Source organism: Martes martes, assembly GCF_963455335.1.
Source record: "Martes martes genome assembly, chromosome: 9".
Taxonomy (NCBI): Eukaryota; Metazoa; Chordata; class Mammalia; order Carnivora; family Mustelidae; genus Martes; species Martes martes.
Window position 1 is genome coordinate 130430961 of NC_137896.1, and position 17183 is coordinate 130448143.

Below are 17183 nucleotides of genomic sequence, written 5' to 3' on the forward strand. Positions count from 1 at the left end.
TAGAAGCAAAGTGGGGTTTGCAGGGGCCCTGGACTGGCGAGAGAAAGACAGGAAAGAAAGCTGGGAGAATCAGACACCACAGAAACGAGGTCCAGAAGGACAGGTTGTGCCTGGGGCTTGCTTGCATGTAATCCTGACGACACTGGAGAGCCCGGGGGTGTTTTTAAGCACGAGGGGGAACACCTGGGTTCTAGGAAGAGTGCTCAGAAAGCTCCGCGCGGGATGGCCAGGAGGGGACAGAGGCTGGAGTTCCAGAGCCCGGAAGAGACCCACATCAGTCCCACCAGAGAGAAGGGGGACCTGAGCAAGGGCAGTGACAGCACTGCCTGATGAGGGGACACCCTGGGTGGGGGATCAGCCTACAGATGCTCAACGCAAATCAGTGGAGACATGTCTGGAGACATACCGCCACAATCCACCCTTCGGGGTTAAAGCCTAACAAACAAGAGAATTTTGAAGGACGAGACCCATTAGTTCTTAAGTGAAAACTGTTTTTGTAATTACCTCAATCCCATAGGTTCTCACTTCCATGTGTTGATCCTATCTGATCCCCAAAACAATCCGGCAAGACAAGCAGCACGCTCCCCTTGCACGGAGAGGGAAGCTAAATCGCACAGAAGTTCAAGTTCGTTGGAGACTTCGGAGAGGTCAGCCGTGGGCATGGAAAGAGAATCGAAACTCACTCCAGAACCAGCACCTATTGCCCCCACCCCCCTCTTTTCCTCGCTGTCCCCCCTTTCCCTCCTTCTCTCCCTTCTTTCCTTTCTCTCTGCCTCCGTCTGTCCTACCACCATTTTCGGGGCCCTTATTCTGAGTCAGACTGATGCTAGGCTCTGAGCATAAGGCGTCCCGGAGGACACAGGACTGGGCTGCCCAAGGGAAGAGACACATCTGAATGAGCCACGAAGGAAGGTGCCTGTGACAGGTGTGCTGTCAGGTCAGTCTGCAGAGGAAGGGGCTTTCCCTCTGCCTGGGGTTTGGGTAAGGCTTTGGGAAGGAGACCCTGTTTGCTCTGGGGACGGATGGAGTTCCGAGCAGAAGAATCTGCCTTCATCCTGGGATGAGTCAGACGAAACCGCCTTGAACATGGAGCTCGTTCGTCGGCTCGCTGGCTAACACTTTTCCTGGGGAGCTCCTCTGCTTCTGTCTCGGACGCACGTCCTTCGGACCACCCCGCCTGGTGCAGCGGTGGGGCGCATGCGCGTCCGGCCCGGGCTCTGGGGAGCAGGTGGGTGTGGTCGGCCGCGCATCCTGCATCTGGGAGCTTGCCTGCGCTCCTCCTTCCGGGGCTGGAGGGAATGCCTTTACGAAGAGCAGTCACGTCACCGAGGTTAGTTCCAGTCCTCCGAACAGCCTTGGGAGGGGTGACTCCCTGTTCCTGGGGGAAGCAGCCCAGCATTGTGAAGGGACGCAGATGAATAAAGTCACTGTTTACAAGAAATTCTAATCTTAGGGCAGTTCAAGGTAAAGACAGACACCAGCCAGGAACAGCCAAGAACAACACTGCCAGAACACACGGAGACAGACGCCTCCCGCCAGACGCTGTTGTTTCTCTAAATAGTGTCGCCGAAAAACTCACTCCGAAAATCTCTCCGTTCCCTGGGCAGCCCCCAGCATATCAGTAATAATAATATTAAAAATCATTAGCTTTGATATTGGATTGCCTCGTATGTACTAGATATTTGTTTATATTACTTTACTTTGATGCTGACCCTCAAGTAGGTGTTAGTACAGGAAGAAAGAAAAGGAAGGTTGAGTGATCGGTTGAAGTCACACAGTTAATGAGTAACAGGGCTAACTTAGGTGTAGGACGTGAGCTGAAGTGTCTCCGCTTTTCCGATTCTTACTTTGGTTAGCCCTGAGAGGAAACTGGTTCTGCAGATGGGGTTTTATTTATTTCTGAATCTTCTACATCTGGTCCAACGTGCCTCAAGTATTTGGGGTGGTGAGGACCTTTTAAAAATGTTAAAAGTAAAGCCCAAGTTTCCCCACAAATTACGCCTGTACACGTGGAAAAATTGAAGGGTATTTATTGACTTCTTTTTTTAAGGTATCTCTGACTTCATGTTAAGACACACTGATGGCACATGGTTTTTTGTGAACTGATTTAGGATTATGGTTTCAAACCTCAGGTCATCATTCACAGCAGGCTTGTCCCTCCCTCACCATCTACTCCTTCCTCCCATTTGCTCTGTGTATTCCTATGTGGGACAGAGATTCAGAAAAGGGACTGAACCAGCTGTCCTTCATAGGACTTTGGGGTCCCTGGAGCTTCAGGTCTCTTTGATAGTGGGAGCATTCTACTTCTTCCATTGGCTGTGGCTTGTCCAAGTGTCTAGAGGTCAGAGGAAACCCTTAACTCACATAGCCTCTTTTAACTTCACTGATGGCAGATACGAAATGACAATGAACTTGGGACTTCTCAGGTTTCCCCAACACACGTTGGTCCTCTCCGTTTGGATGTCCTCCCTGGCCACTCTGTCCCCCATCTCCATGTGATTAGTGGTGGCTGGTCCTCTACCTGTACCCACTGCAGCCCAAGCTTATCAGCCCTGCCATTCTATGAATGTATCTGAAGAAGTATTTGAAAGATAATAACAATTGGTTTTTATAGAGTGTTTTGTTTTTGTTTTTGTTTTTTGTTTTTTATAATTGACCGTTCACTTTCCCGTCTAAGATTTTATCGGTGCGATTATACACACACTATAGTAATTGTTGTTGAAGATTCTAGAGGTAAATTGTCTGACACTGAGTCGTGTGTCACTAACTAGCTGTGTGGGCTTGGATAAATTAATTAACCCTTCCTTGCCCCCATAAAACTGTAGAGCAGATTAAATGAATTAAGCATGCACAGTGTTTAGAATAAATTCTGCCCTATGCTATGTACTCAGTAAGTTATTATTAGCATCTGATTCACTGCATTATAATTGTGTGTCTCCTTTCCTGGAGACACAGGACTGAACTTGCTGACCCGGACTGTACCTGGTCCATCATTGTACGCCTAGCCCCACCATAGTGCCTAGCACATAATTAACACTCAATAAATGCTAGTTATATAGTTATATGGATTAATGACTGATTCAATAGTTTAGATCGTTTTCCAGCATCTAATCAGTCCCAGACCTCTCTTACTTTGGGCAGAGTATAATTTTCCAGGGGATTTGGGTTGACCCACTGGATTTCAGAGGTCATAAATGTGCCTGTGTGGTCTGGCTTGTGTGGTAGGCTTTGAATATAATGATGATAATGATCCATGAGAACAGACCTCAGGTAACCACTGTTTCTTTAGCCTGGGTCCCAGAATCAACGAACTACAGCAGGTTTCTAACCTGCACCTTAGCTATAAACCCAGATAACTGTACTCTGAAGCAAGCTGTCCAACCAAGCACAGCCCCCAAAGAAGGGACGCTTTCCCAGGCAGTGCTATATTTTTTTAGTGGGATCGTGTGTGCTTGGACTGCCAGAGTGGTGCTGACACTCTGATGTAAGGGGACTTAAGTTGTCTCTCCAGTCAGGACTACACAAAATATCTGTCTGCTATCCAGGCACTCCAGGGTTGCCCTGCCCCCCACCAAGCCCACCCTAGATCCCCTAAGCTGATAATGACCAGCAGACTTAAAGAACAAAAGTCTTCTGACACATGACTGAGATTTGAGGGTGGTTTTTAAAACAAAAATCCACATGAAGTGGTTGGATACAGTGGACATATCATCTGTGGTATAATGATTATTGTTCTTCCCATTTTAAAGGTGAGAAAAATGACAAATCAACAAATCTAGAATAATGTAGACAAAGCTAGAATATCATCTAGAGTGCCTTTGGCTGGAAGTAACAGAAAACCCAACTAGCTGTTATAAATGACCCTGGGACCTAAAAACATCGAGATCACGAATGGCTTCTGGAGAAGCCTGACCCAGGGACTCCACAGGGCCACCAAGGACCTTGTTTCTGCCTCTGTGTTCACATTGCTTTATCTCATGTCAGCTTCATCGCTGCTGTGACCCCTTCATGTTTTCGGGAAGGTTGCAGGAGGCGACGACCAAAGGCACAGGTTAATTTGTGGACGTCTGCAGCAGCAAAGAGCTTCCCTCCCCAGTGTCCCCGCAAGGATTTGTCCACACCTGGCCCTGAACTAAACACCAACGCATTACCAATTCTACCTTGTGCCCTTTGTTATCACCCATTTATTTAGTAAGTATTATTCAGAGCCTCCTGGGTCAGGTGTTTTCCTGTGTGGCGGGAATACAGTGTCGAGTAAAGCTGATGCGATCACTGCCTGCACTGAATTGACATACTCTGTGCTGTACATAGGAAAGGACACAGAGATTAGGTAGTTAGGCAGATCTTTAATTATATGTACAGAAACATCAGCATGGCTATCGTTTGGGGAGACCAGCACCAAGCACTGCACCAGATGTTCTCAACTTGTGTTTTAGTTCAGCCCTTGACATGTTTCTGTCGGTATTATTGTCCACATTTTAACATTAAGGAAAATGGCACAGCAAAGCTGAGAAATTTACTAAGCTCACACAGTGAACAAAAATGGAAGTATAAATTTGTAGTTCTTTTTCCCGTATTGCTGTATTCACTGCCTCCCATGCAAGGAAATAGCCTCTTCCCCTTCTGCCGAACAGTGAGTCATGTGCCAAATGGTGTGTCAACATAGAACAAACTAACCTTTTGTTAATTTCATTATGGAGATTTTGTTAAACCCTTTAGTACACTCTGGCTAAATACCATAGTTCTCAGAACCCCGCATATTAATCAATTTTCCAGAAGTGAACAGTCATCTCTGTCCATAAATGCCACACATGTGTTCTTGCTGATATTGTTAACTGGATGATTTTAAACTCTTCCCATATAGCATTATGATTATCCTCACCCCTTTTGACTTATTAAAAAAAAGTAATGGGGGCACCTGCATGGCTCCTGCAACTCTTAGGTTCGGCTCAGGTCATGATCTCGGGTCCTGGGATTGAGTCCCCTTTTGGGCTCCTTGCTCAGTGGGGAGCCTGCTTCTCCCTCTGCTGATGCTCCCCCAGCTTGTACTCTTTCTCCCTCTCTCACAAATAAATATTTAAAAATAAATAAGTGAATCTTTAAAAAAGGAAACTAATTAAATTTTATTATAGAAAACTTGAAACAAAAATTATGAAGGGGTAAGATAAAAATCATCCATGGTTGGGACACCTAGGTGGCTCAGTTGGTTGAGCGGCTGCCTTCGGCTCAGGTCATGATCCCAGCGACCTGGGATCGAGTTCCACATCGGGCTCCTTGCTCGGCAGGGAGCCTGCTTCGCCCTCTGCCTCTGCCTACCACTCTGTCTGCCTGTGCTCGCTCTCTCCCTCTCTCTGACTAATAAATAAATAAAATCTTTAAAAAAAAAATCATCCATGGTCCAACAACCTATAAGTAACAAATGTGGCCTTGGATTGTCCTAGTTGTTTTTTTTTTTTCCTCCATACTATACTTTCACAAAAAATAACATTCTATATACCATCTTCCACTATGCTCTTTCTACTCATTCTTCTACCTCACAATTTCATATGTTATTACGATAACTTTGTTAACTTTATTTTGTATGTCATACTTCTAGTGAATAATAATGCCAAATTTTTCTCATTCTTTTACTGTTGGACATTCAGATTTAGTGATTAATAAATCTATTTTTGTCTCTTCCTAGGGAAATATAAAGTACTTATATTTATCTATTCAATTCCAATTAAATTTTGCAGTGGAAATTTATGTTGGACATGCCTAAATTTTTCACTGTCTACATGTCTAAAGCCAAATTCATCAGCTTCTTCCAGGAGAAAGAAAAAAAAAAAAAATCACTGTTTCTCTTCTATCTCCTCACTTGCAAGGTTAATGGCTCCCTGCTTTCCAGGTTGGTCTGGCTCAGAAATGCCAAGTCAGCCTGACTCTCTGTTCCTTGAAATTTCATATCTAATCAGCCTACAAGGCCGCTCAATTTTCCCTCCAGAGTAAAGTGACATTGCATTTGGATATTTCCCCTCATTTTCAGAGTAAATATCCAGTCAGGCTCCTTTATCTCGTGTTTTCTTTACTTAAAAGCCAGGGCTACAGCTCATGTAATTTCATACTTGTATGTAGTAGGTTTTTGATGAACATTGGATAACATGAATGCTGAATGAATAATAATCTCTTTTACCTTTTATTGATTTTAAACATGACTATTGCCCCATTTCTCTACTAAGGGTTTGTTAAAAACAAGAATCATAAACTAATAATGAAAATAACAACCAGTTAATAGGCCTTCTGTGTGCCAGGCGCCCTCTTAAGCATTGTACACAGTTTTCCTTTAATGCTGTCACCTTTCCATTTGTAAGGAATGGCACTTTGTTTCACGAGAGGGTATAGAAAGGCAGGATGACCTGCCCAGGATACCACAGCCCCCTGCAAGGGCCAGATTTCAGTCTGGGTGATCTGCCTAGGTGTAGCGCCATTGTCATGCCTAGCCCCAATACACTTGTTAGAGTCAGTCACAAAGGGAGCCTCAATCATATCACCTTTGTCTGCTTTTGTTCCCATTTAGGAGACAAGGAATGTTTGTTTGGTTTTTCTTGAAGATGTTAATTATTTATTTGAGAGAGAGAGAAGCACAAGTGGGGGGAGGAGCAGAGGGAGAGGGAGAAGACGAGTCCCTGCTGAGCATGGAGCCCCACACAGGGCTCAATCCAAGGACCCTGAGATCATGACTTGACCGAAGTCAGATGCTTAATCGACTGAGCCACGCCGGGGACGCTGGGAGCCAAGGAATGACTACTGACAGTGAAGTTTGGGAAGCCAAGAGGTTCAAGAAAAGGGAACTTTATTTTCTAATTCTCTGTAAAAAATAGTTCCCAATGGTGTGCTATCAAGGTTTTATCCTCTGCCGTTAAGTCCCAGATTCTGGTGGGGATATTTGCACAGGTCATAGTAGAATGCATGCCCTCCAGTCTCTTGGGTGTGACTGCAAGGAGCCCCCCTATAGTTGAGAGTCACAGGCATTGGTTTCAAGACACTTAACCTCAAGTCCCATCAATGAAACTCACTAACCTTGTGGCACTGGGCATGTTGGTTAACCCCTCCAAGTCCCAGTATCCTCATATTAAAAGCAATGGTAACTATCCCTCCCTTGTGGATTTTGTTTCAAGAATAATTAAAGAAAATATTTGAAAATCACAGCTATCATGCCTAACACATGCTACATATGATTAGTTTTATTGTGATTACCCATTGACTCCCTGCATATTCAGCAGTTACTCCTGATAGTGCAAGGTGTCAGTCACAAATGGTACACACTAGATATTCATTGCATACTGAAGAAGATAAGAACAAAAAGATAGGTAATAAACAGAGGAATAAATGTGCAGGCACATGGGGCTAAAAAGCAGTGAAAAATTGCAAGTAATTTATTACTTTTCAAACCAATGTCATGAATATAGCAAATAGCCTTCAATGGTTTTTGCAGTGAAAGTTAATTTTTTGATAAATGGGTATCACTGTAAACATACATACACACACACACACACACACACACATGCACACACACACACACATATGTTTCTGTAGACATATGTTTTTGTAGACATGTTTCACCCAACATCAGGAGAAAGAAAAAAAATTCAACACCCAACATCAAAACTTCACTACTCCTAATTCAATAAGTAATCATTCATGCTACCTCTCTTGCTTTTAAAATACATTTTAAAATACATTAATCATCTTCTGTTGCCTGTAATTAGTCAGGGAAAAAAAAAAGAATAGAGCTTCTTGATAATAAATTATGATGTCTACTTCATTTTGAACCATACGATAGTCTATATCTCTAGAAAACTCCTTTCAGTATAAAATCCATAAAACTCAGTATAAACCCTATTAAAAATCAGTTTCTCAAATAGGTAGCTGGGCTGACAAGGAAAAAAAGAAATGTCCAAAGTCCAAAGATTAGGAGAAACTCAAAACCAGAACACTTGGCAATCTTTAGAGCTGGTATTTACCCTGGCAGCATTTCCTGACCCCTAGTGGGCTGGTGTCTAAGTTTCAATAGCTACACACTCCAAGTGCATGAAGACAAGAGAACGAAGACTGAGCCTCGGCACAAACAGGACCCCCCAAACCTAACACCTTCAACAGGTGAACTATTTAAAAAAAAAAAAAAAAAAAAAAAAAAAAAAAAAAAAAAAAACCTCCCATAAAGAGAAGCTTAAGGATAGTTACCTGGTCCCTCTTCAGCTCTGGGTGGAATATAATAATATCTCCGCATACTTCTTAAACTGCATGCTAAGATTCATAATGGCTTGGGACTGGTCGGTCCACACAAAATTCACACCAGCTGTGTGTTCTGCAGTGATCTTAAAAAACTTCAAGTGGCTTCCAAGTCAAGGTCCCAGGTCAGAAGAAGAAAGAAATGAATGAGGGATAATAGCCTTTAGCTATTTAACTCCTGACGTAACACACATCTCTTCTGGTCATTGTCTGTTGTCCTGAAGTAGTCACTTGGCCCCAACATACCTTTAAGGGAGGCTTAGAAATAATAAGCATGAGCGTTGGAATGTTTGCAGAATACTATTTCTGTCTCATCATCTAAAATCTTTGTGTTTCTGGAATAGTGGATATTGATTAATTTTGGACATCTTAAATTAAGACATAAGAGTTAAAATTTCTAGGATAACGACAAAAAGGAGGAAAACAGTATGTAACTTCAAAATTAGTAGTGGAAAAGAGATAATATAAAGAGAAAATCTTAAAACCTCAATCACTTCAAAAGAATGTAAGAAAAGTGAAAGAAAAATAGATATTGGGTTAAATCAAGACAGATATAAATCACAAATTAACACAGTAGAAACAAAACCAAACATATAATTAATTTGATAAATACAAGTAAGGTATAGTCTCCAGTTAAAAAGCACAGATTCTGGTAAATTCTAGCAAATATTCAGGAAACAACAAATTCCAAATGCTTCTCTTACTCACCAGTACATTCAATGAGACTACTGTATCCTTGATACTTATATTCATTTTCTATTACTATGTAACAAATTGCCACGATCTCAATGGCTTAAAAGAGCATCCATTTGTGAGCTCACAGCTCTGTAAGTTCCACCATATGCAGGCTCTGCTGTGCTCTATACTCTATACTCTATGCTGTGCTCTATGTACCACAAGCCTGAAATTAAGGTGTTGCCTAGTCTGAGTCCTCATCAAGATTCTCTGGGAATAATTCACTTCTAAGATCATTCAGGTTGATGATAGAATTTAATTTCTGTAGGCTGTAGAATAAGGTCCCCATTTCCTTGCTGGTCGTGGTCTGGGAGTCTCTTAGATTCTAGAGGTCACCTGCAATCCTTTCCACATGTCCTCCTCCATCTTCAGGCAGGCAGTGATGAGCCAAATCTACTTAGTACTCACAATTTCACTGACTTACTCTTCTACCTTCAGCGAGAGAAAACTCTCTGCTTTTAAAAGTATTCATGCAATTAAATTAGGACCACTTGCCTATTAAGATCAGCTATCACATAAAACATAACATGATCAGAGCAGTGATATCTCATACTCACATATTCCAGGGATTAAGATATGGGATCTTAGGGACATTTTTGGAATTTTGTCTACCACAATATCAAAACCAAAGAACAGTTCAAGAAAGAAACATCAAAAGGCAATTGTACTCATGAACCAAGAGGCAGAAATTCTAAAATATACTGGCACTGAACTCAGAAGAGCATAAAAAATACATAAGTTGTAACAAACCACTCGGTTGTTCCCCAGGAATGTCAAAGTATTTTGGCATTTTTAAAAATCTATTAACATGACAACAATATTTTTATATTAAAAATACAGTATTATCAATTTAGAAAATGCATTTTGTATAATAGTAGAAAATCTTAGAGACAGACTTATATCAAGCATAGAGTATATAAAGATGAGTATATTTATGTGATCAAATACTTTATATCAGTGAAAATAGGTAAATGTATAACTAAATACATTAAAATGTAGGAATCAGGGCACCTGGGTGGCTCAGTTGGTTAAAACTCTGACTTTGGCTCAAGTCATGATCTTGGGATCCTGGGATCAGGCCCCAAGTTGGACTCCACACCCATCAGGCAGTCTGCTTGTCCCTTTTCCTCTGCTCCTCTGCACTGCTAGTGCTCTCTCGCCTTCTCTCTCTCAGATAAATAAATTTTTTTTAAAAAATGTATGAATCTCATAAAGTTAAAATTTCAGAGACAAAGAGCACAAAGTATACAATAACTTTCATATATATTGAATATAGGCAAACCCAACCAATACATTATTTAGAAATAAAATAGTATATAGTACAACTATTTAGAAAAATAAACCAATGGAATAGTAACATAATAATCAGTTTATTGTTTAACTCTTAGAAGAAGGAAAAGAGGTGTAACTGGGAAAGGAAAAACAGGATTTCAGGATTGTGGCAATATTTTTCACCTCTGGTTGGGAGAATATGAGTGCTCATTTTATCATTTTTTAATAGAGCATATATGAAAGATAAATTCTTTTTTATTTATTTATTTATTTGACAGACAGAGATCACAAGTAGGTGGAGAGGCAGGCAGAGAGAGAGGGGGAAGCAGGCTCTCCGCTGAGCAGAGAGCCCGATGTGGGGCTCCATCCCAGGACCCTGAGACCATGACCTGAGCCGAAGGCAGAGGCTTAACCCACTGAGCCACCCAAACGCCCCAAGATAAATTCTTTTATATGTAGGATATATCTTTTTAAAAAGGCCAGAAAGTGAATTCTAAAAATAGTACCCTAACTTCCAACTAAATATAAATAATTGAAAAATTAAAAATTTTCCTGCATATTGCCTTACAAAGAAGTTTCGAAACCAATGAATATTGTCCATATGTGCCCTTGCTCCCCAACTTATGGAAATGCTGGCATCTGAGTTTAAAATGGCAGACTAGAAGAAGAGGAGAATGGGCACATCATTTGGAAAGAAAATAAAAGCCTTTGCCTGAGGAAAATATTTTGTTTATTCAAATGGAGAACATATATAATTGAGAACTCAAATGAATGCATCAATTGAATCACCCACTAACTAATTTGCTAAACATTTTCTACCTGTTGAGAAAGGCAACGAGACTGTACATAGGACCATGACAAAGCCCCGGCTCTGGAGAATCTCATTCTTAGGTAGAAAAGACTGTCACAAAAGTTCCATGACAATGAATTAAGATAATTGTCATGACAAAGGGATGTCCAAAGTAAATATAGGTATATACAGGAGGGTGTTTGGATGGACCAAACCAGCACTCATATTGGAGGTGACATTTGATCTAAGGTCTTCAGATAACTTCAGATTTACTAGGCAGATAGAGGTTTTCTAGGTCAAATAGAGGAGGCAGCCTTCTATATATGTACATAAAATGCTTATAAGGTGAGAAATATGCCCCAGAAATTAAAGGAATCTTAGTATGGTGATGAGGTTAGCATTATGGGATAAGAAATTCGAGAGGGAGTCAGATTCAAAATTCTAGATGGTCTTATTGGGGTTAGGAGCTTTTTGATTTTTAACCTATGCAGGTTCATAGTCACATTTATGTTTTACTAAGTTCAAGTTGTCTGTGGTGTTGAGTACACACTGAGCTGCATCAGACCATAGAAAGAAAACCATTAAGAGTCTATGGAAAAGGTTCAAATCAGAAATGGTAGAACATGCAAAAGGAAGTGGTACTGGGGACAGAGTAGATATGCAGGTTTAAGAAATATTTGGAAATTTGGGGGCACCTGGATGGCTCAGTGGGTTAAAGCCTCTGCCTTCGGCTCGGCTCATGATCCCAGGATCCTGGGATCGAACCCCGCATCGGGCTCTCTGCTCAGCAGGGAGCCTGCTTCCCCCTCCCTCTCTGCCTGCCTCTCTGCCTACTTGTGATCTCTGTCTGTCAAATAAATAAATAAAATCTTTTAAAAAAAATATTTGCAAATTTTAACTTATATGATGGAGTAATTAATAGAATGTAAAAATGTGAAAGAAGAACCAAGGCTTTCATGTATACCTCTCCAGTGGGACCTACCTTGAACTTCTGACTTATAGAACTTTAAGATTATAAATTTGTGTTGTTTAAAAACCATTGTTTAGAGTCATTTGTTATAGAAGAAATAGAAAAATAATACACAAAAGAACAATTATCTACTGAATGTATATTAGGTGCAAGGCATTACACTGGGACTTTTTATCCTAGACAAGATGGAGTAAATTACACCAACAAGCCCTTTGGCCACATAAAACTATATATATATATGACTGCACAAGATGAATTCCATAATCACCCATCTTTCTCAATAGGGGTAATTTCTGCCACATTGTCCAGAGAACTGGAGTATGAGCAAAGGCAGTGATCTCACTGAGTTTGGGAGGCAGAGATCAGAGATAAGAGTACATAATCTGCAGATATGTGTAAGATGAAACATGAGAAAGAGGAAGCTATTTAGTGATGGGACCTGGAATTCAGTGTGGAGATCTTCCATAAATCTATGAGAAGGCTGAATTGTACATACACGGGACAAGACCATTTGAATTTTTTTCCAAAAAAAATAGATTTATTCATATTGATTGATTGATTGATTGCATGGGGGGAGGAGTAGTGAGAGGGAGAGGGAGACAGAAAATCCTCAAGCAGGCACCCCACTGAGTACAAAGCCCAATGCATTGCTGATCCCAGGACACTGAGATCATAATTTGAACCAAAACCAGGAGTCACTAAGGCCCCCCACGACCATTTGAACTTAATGGAAATTAGCTGCTATAGGATGGAAATAAGAACAGAGATACCAGAGGTCAGGCAATGCTGGAGGAAGAGCATTCATGGAGTTTCAACCTTGAGAGTGGAGAGATCATGTCAAATGCAGAAAGTCTTAAGAATAAGGATAATGAGAGGCACCTGGGTGGCTCAGTGGGTTAAGCCTCTGTCTTCAACTCAGGTCATGATCTCAGGGTCCTAGGATCAAGCCCCTCATCGGGCTCCCGGCTCAGCAGGGAGTCTGCTTCCCCCTTTCTCTTTGCTTGTCTCTGTCTACGTGTGATCTTTGTCTGTCAAATAAATAAATAAAATCTTTACAAAAAAAAAAAAGAATAAGGATAATGGCATAGAGTTAAAACTAGTGTAGATGCACTCCTTTTTTTTAATTAATTAATTTTTTTGTTTGGAGATATTTTATTTTATTTTTTTACTATGTTCAATTAGCCAATATATAATATATAATACACCATTAGTTTTTGATATGGTGTTCAACAATTCATTAGTTGTATAAAAAGCCTTAAACAAAGTCCGAAAAGGATGTTTGCATAAGACAGAATTAGGAAATTGAATCCTGCCCAGCTAAACGGGTTTGGATATACCCTGATCTGTGCAAATATTTACTAACAAAGTGTAAAAACAAGTATACACATGTTCAAGATGATTATCTAGTCATTGAACTTCCTTCTGAAACAAGAATCAACATTTCAGGAAAGAATAATAGAATCTACAGTTTTTATAACCTATTACTCATAATATCCATTAACAATCAAAAATCACTAAACATACAACAACAACAACAATAAATATGACTCACAATTGGGGGGGGGGAGTCTGTAGAAGCCAAATCCAAGACGGCTCAAATGTTGAATCTAATATATGCAAGCAGTGATTATAAATATATTTAATGAATTAAATAAAAATATGTTCAGAGAATGAAAGAAGGGGTCTTCATAAAAGAGTAGATAAGAAACTTCAAAATAAATATGGCAAGTATAAAAATGAACAAAATTGAAGTACTGAAAATAAAAAACACAATAATTGAAACAAAAAATAACTAAATGTCTAACAGTACATTGGTGAGCAAAAGTAAAGACCAGCTAATTTGAAGATTGATGAGAATAAATTCTCTAATTTGAAGAATGGGGTAAATGGGAAATGAATGAAATTAGAAGATCCTCAAGGACCTATGGGATAATATAGGATAATGTAAGCACCTAACATATGTGTAATTGGAGTCCCAAAAGAACAAAGTGGGAGATTGGGGAAGAAAACATGTTTAAACAAATCATGACTGAAAAATTCTTAAATTTGATGAAAACAGAAAACAAACCAACAGATAAACAAATAACATTGCTTCAGAGATTCAATAATTTCAATAAACCCCAAGGAGGATAAATGTAAACAAAGAACTAAATTTATGCATGTTGCACTAAACCTCTGCAAAATGAACAATATGACAATGTTCAAACAAAGGAGCATGGTACATGGTACTATACTGTTTTAATTTTATATACTTGGGAAATTCAAAGTGTTCATCAAGAAGTTGGAAGTAGAAAGTGTAAGGTATGAAGTGAAGAGAACAGAAAAATACAACACGGATTATATGTAGAGTAAATTGAAGGATACCCATTGCTGGACTCTGAGCAATCACAGCAAAACAAATGATTCAATAATTAAAAAGACATTCTAAAAGCCAATAAAGAAAATAAAATGTAACACTAAAGAATATCTGATTAATCCCGGGGCGCCTGGGGGGCTCAGTGGATTGAAGCCTCTGCCTTTGGCTCAGGTCATGATCCCAGGGTCCTGGGATCAAGCCCCACATTGGGCTCTCTGCTCAGCGAGGAGCCTGCTTCCTCCTCTCTCTCTGTCTGCCTCTCTGCCTACTTGTAATCTCTGTCTATCAAATAAATAAAAATCTTTAAAAAAAAAAAAAAGAATATCTGATTAATCCAAAAGGAGATAGGAGGGGAACCACAGAGGAAGCAAATGCAGAGGGACAAATGGAAAGTAAATGGCAAGTTGGCAGACTAAAACCCAGCAGGTATGTTGATTACATTAAATGTAAATGGCCCATAAACCATGAGATATCTTGCAGGGATTGAAACCTAATGTGTGTGTTATCCTACTACAAGAAAATCTAACACCCTGTCAACAGATCTTGAGGAAATGGCATCAGGCAATTGAAAGAACAGTTTTGAGCTTTTTTGTTCATTTGGTCATTCATTCCATTAGTCACCACCTTTAATCTTTGTATGTTAAGTGCTCTTTGATATGTTCTGAGAAATAACATTAATTATACAATTGCTATTAGCAATGACTAATTACTTAGTCCCTAATCTCTGATTTGCACTAAACATTTAAAGGCAAAATACAGAACAAAGACTGTATTTTATACTGGAAATTTGTTAAGAGAGCAGATTTGAGGTGCTCTTACCAGATAAACACAAAAGAGTGCAACTATGTGAGGAGGTAAGGATGGCAGTTAGATTTCACTACATACATGTATATCAAAACATCATGTAGCACATCTTATACATACACATTTTTATTAAGAATAAATAAGTATTATGGTAATAATTTCATATATATATATACATATATATATACACACACACATCCATATATATATACATATATATCAGATCATCACACTGTATACCTTAAAAATTCACCTGTTACAACCTGAATGTATACAATTTTTATTTGTCAATAAAACACACACACACACACACACACCCCTACACACAAGCAAAGAGGTGGTAAGAGATAACTCTCCATCCCACTTTGAGTTTCAACCTGGATACATTTTTATGTTTTCTACAAAAGGATGGGGTAGTACAGACATCAGGAGACACTCAACACTTACCTGCTAGATTATTTTGCCAAAAAATTCCCATGATTTACCCTCTTCTTACACCCCAACCATTGTCAGTAAGTAAACAGAACCATCCTTGTTCAGGATGCCTGAAACTCTAGGAAGCCTGGAGGAAGAATATTCATGGGTACCAAAGCTAATCTTCTGCTTGGCATCACTGACTGAGAAATCCCCCTGTAGCAATGGTTTCAAACACTTTTAATTTAGTGCTTTTTAAATATATTTATGTCTTTGGCCTTGTTTAACATTTTTCACTGAGTTCCCTTTTCCTTTCAAGAGGCGGAGGCCAACAAAAACAGAAAATGAGTTACGGGAGCCTCAGCCAGAAGTCTCCTGAGACACCACCGTCTCCTGGAAAATTCTCCTCAAGAGTTTACGAGACAAATATAAATATATGCTGGATGAAATTTTCAGTGACCTTTAAACTGTTTGCATTTCAGGAAGATTCCAAGAAGAGTTTCTGTCTCTGGCAGGTCCTTGGGTTTCTGAGCTTAAATTAAAAAAAAAAAAAAAAATTCTAAACCAGATCATGCTTTAGGGAAAGTGTCCCAGAAACAGCATCGTTTTGGGATCTGGGTGTCCACGAACCTACTAGGTTTGGGGAAATGTGTTCAGTGCTTTTTCTGTGAGGTTCACTTAATCTTGATAGCTTTAGAGGGAAGGTATTCTTATTTTCATCATACACAGGAGGAGATGGAATTACATAGTTCAAGGTTACATACTCTGTAAGAGTCTCATCCCTGTGGGTAAAATGTGCTTGTTTTACCTGTTTTGTAGGGTTGTTAAAGATTTAGCATTGAGGTAAAAAACACAGTAGGTACTCAGTAAATGAGAAATGTTATAACATGTGGGTAAGCCAAGATCCAAACCAAATTCTAGAGGCTCAAAAGGGCAGATGCTTTCCATTCACCACACGACTCTGGGACCTGGCAAGTCAGGCCTCCTCTGTTGTCCTTTGTTCCATGGCCACTGGCACAAGTGACTGTTTTTCTAGCCCTCTGTGGGGATAGCCATTGCTTTCCGTACCTCCAGCTAGGAAGAGAGAGGACCCGTCTCACTGGAACTGCTATATTCTTTCTGCCTATGAAAACAAGCAAACAAACAAAAAATGGGAGCTCTTCTTTTTCAGGAATTTTCTTTCATTCACTTTGGTGACAAGCTAGAAGTGACAAAAATAGCCAATATGAGGAGTCAGCCAAGAGTGTAGCATCATACAAAGTCCTTGTGATGTGTTATCAGGAACATTGGCCTCCTGCTCCCAGCACTGTTGAATAGAATGTGACTGTAGTGGATATCTTTCTTCAGTCTTTATTCTACAAGGCCCATGGAGGAGTGCTCATCAGTATTTCCCAGGGGACCTTGAGACTGGAAACGTGAGGTCCATTCCTCCATAACGTCTCCTTCTTCCATCAGGAAGATTCAGTTCAGGTGGATTTCTGCTGTATCCATTGTCTCCGGGGAACATTTGTATTTCTGATCCTCCAGATGAGGAGAACTTATGTCCTCTGAACCAATCATATATCGGTACT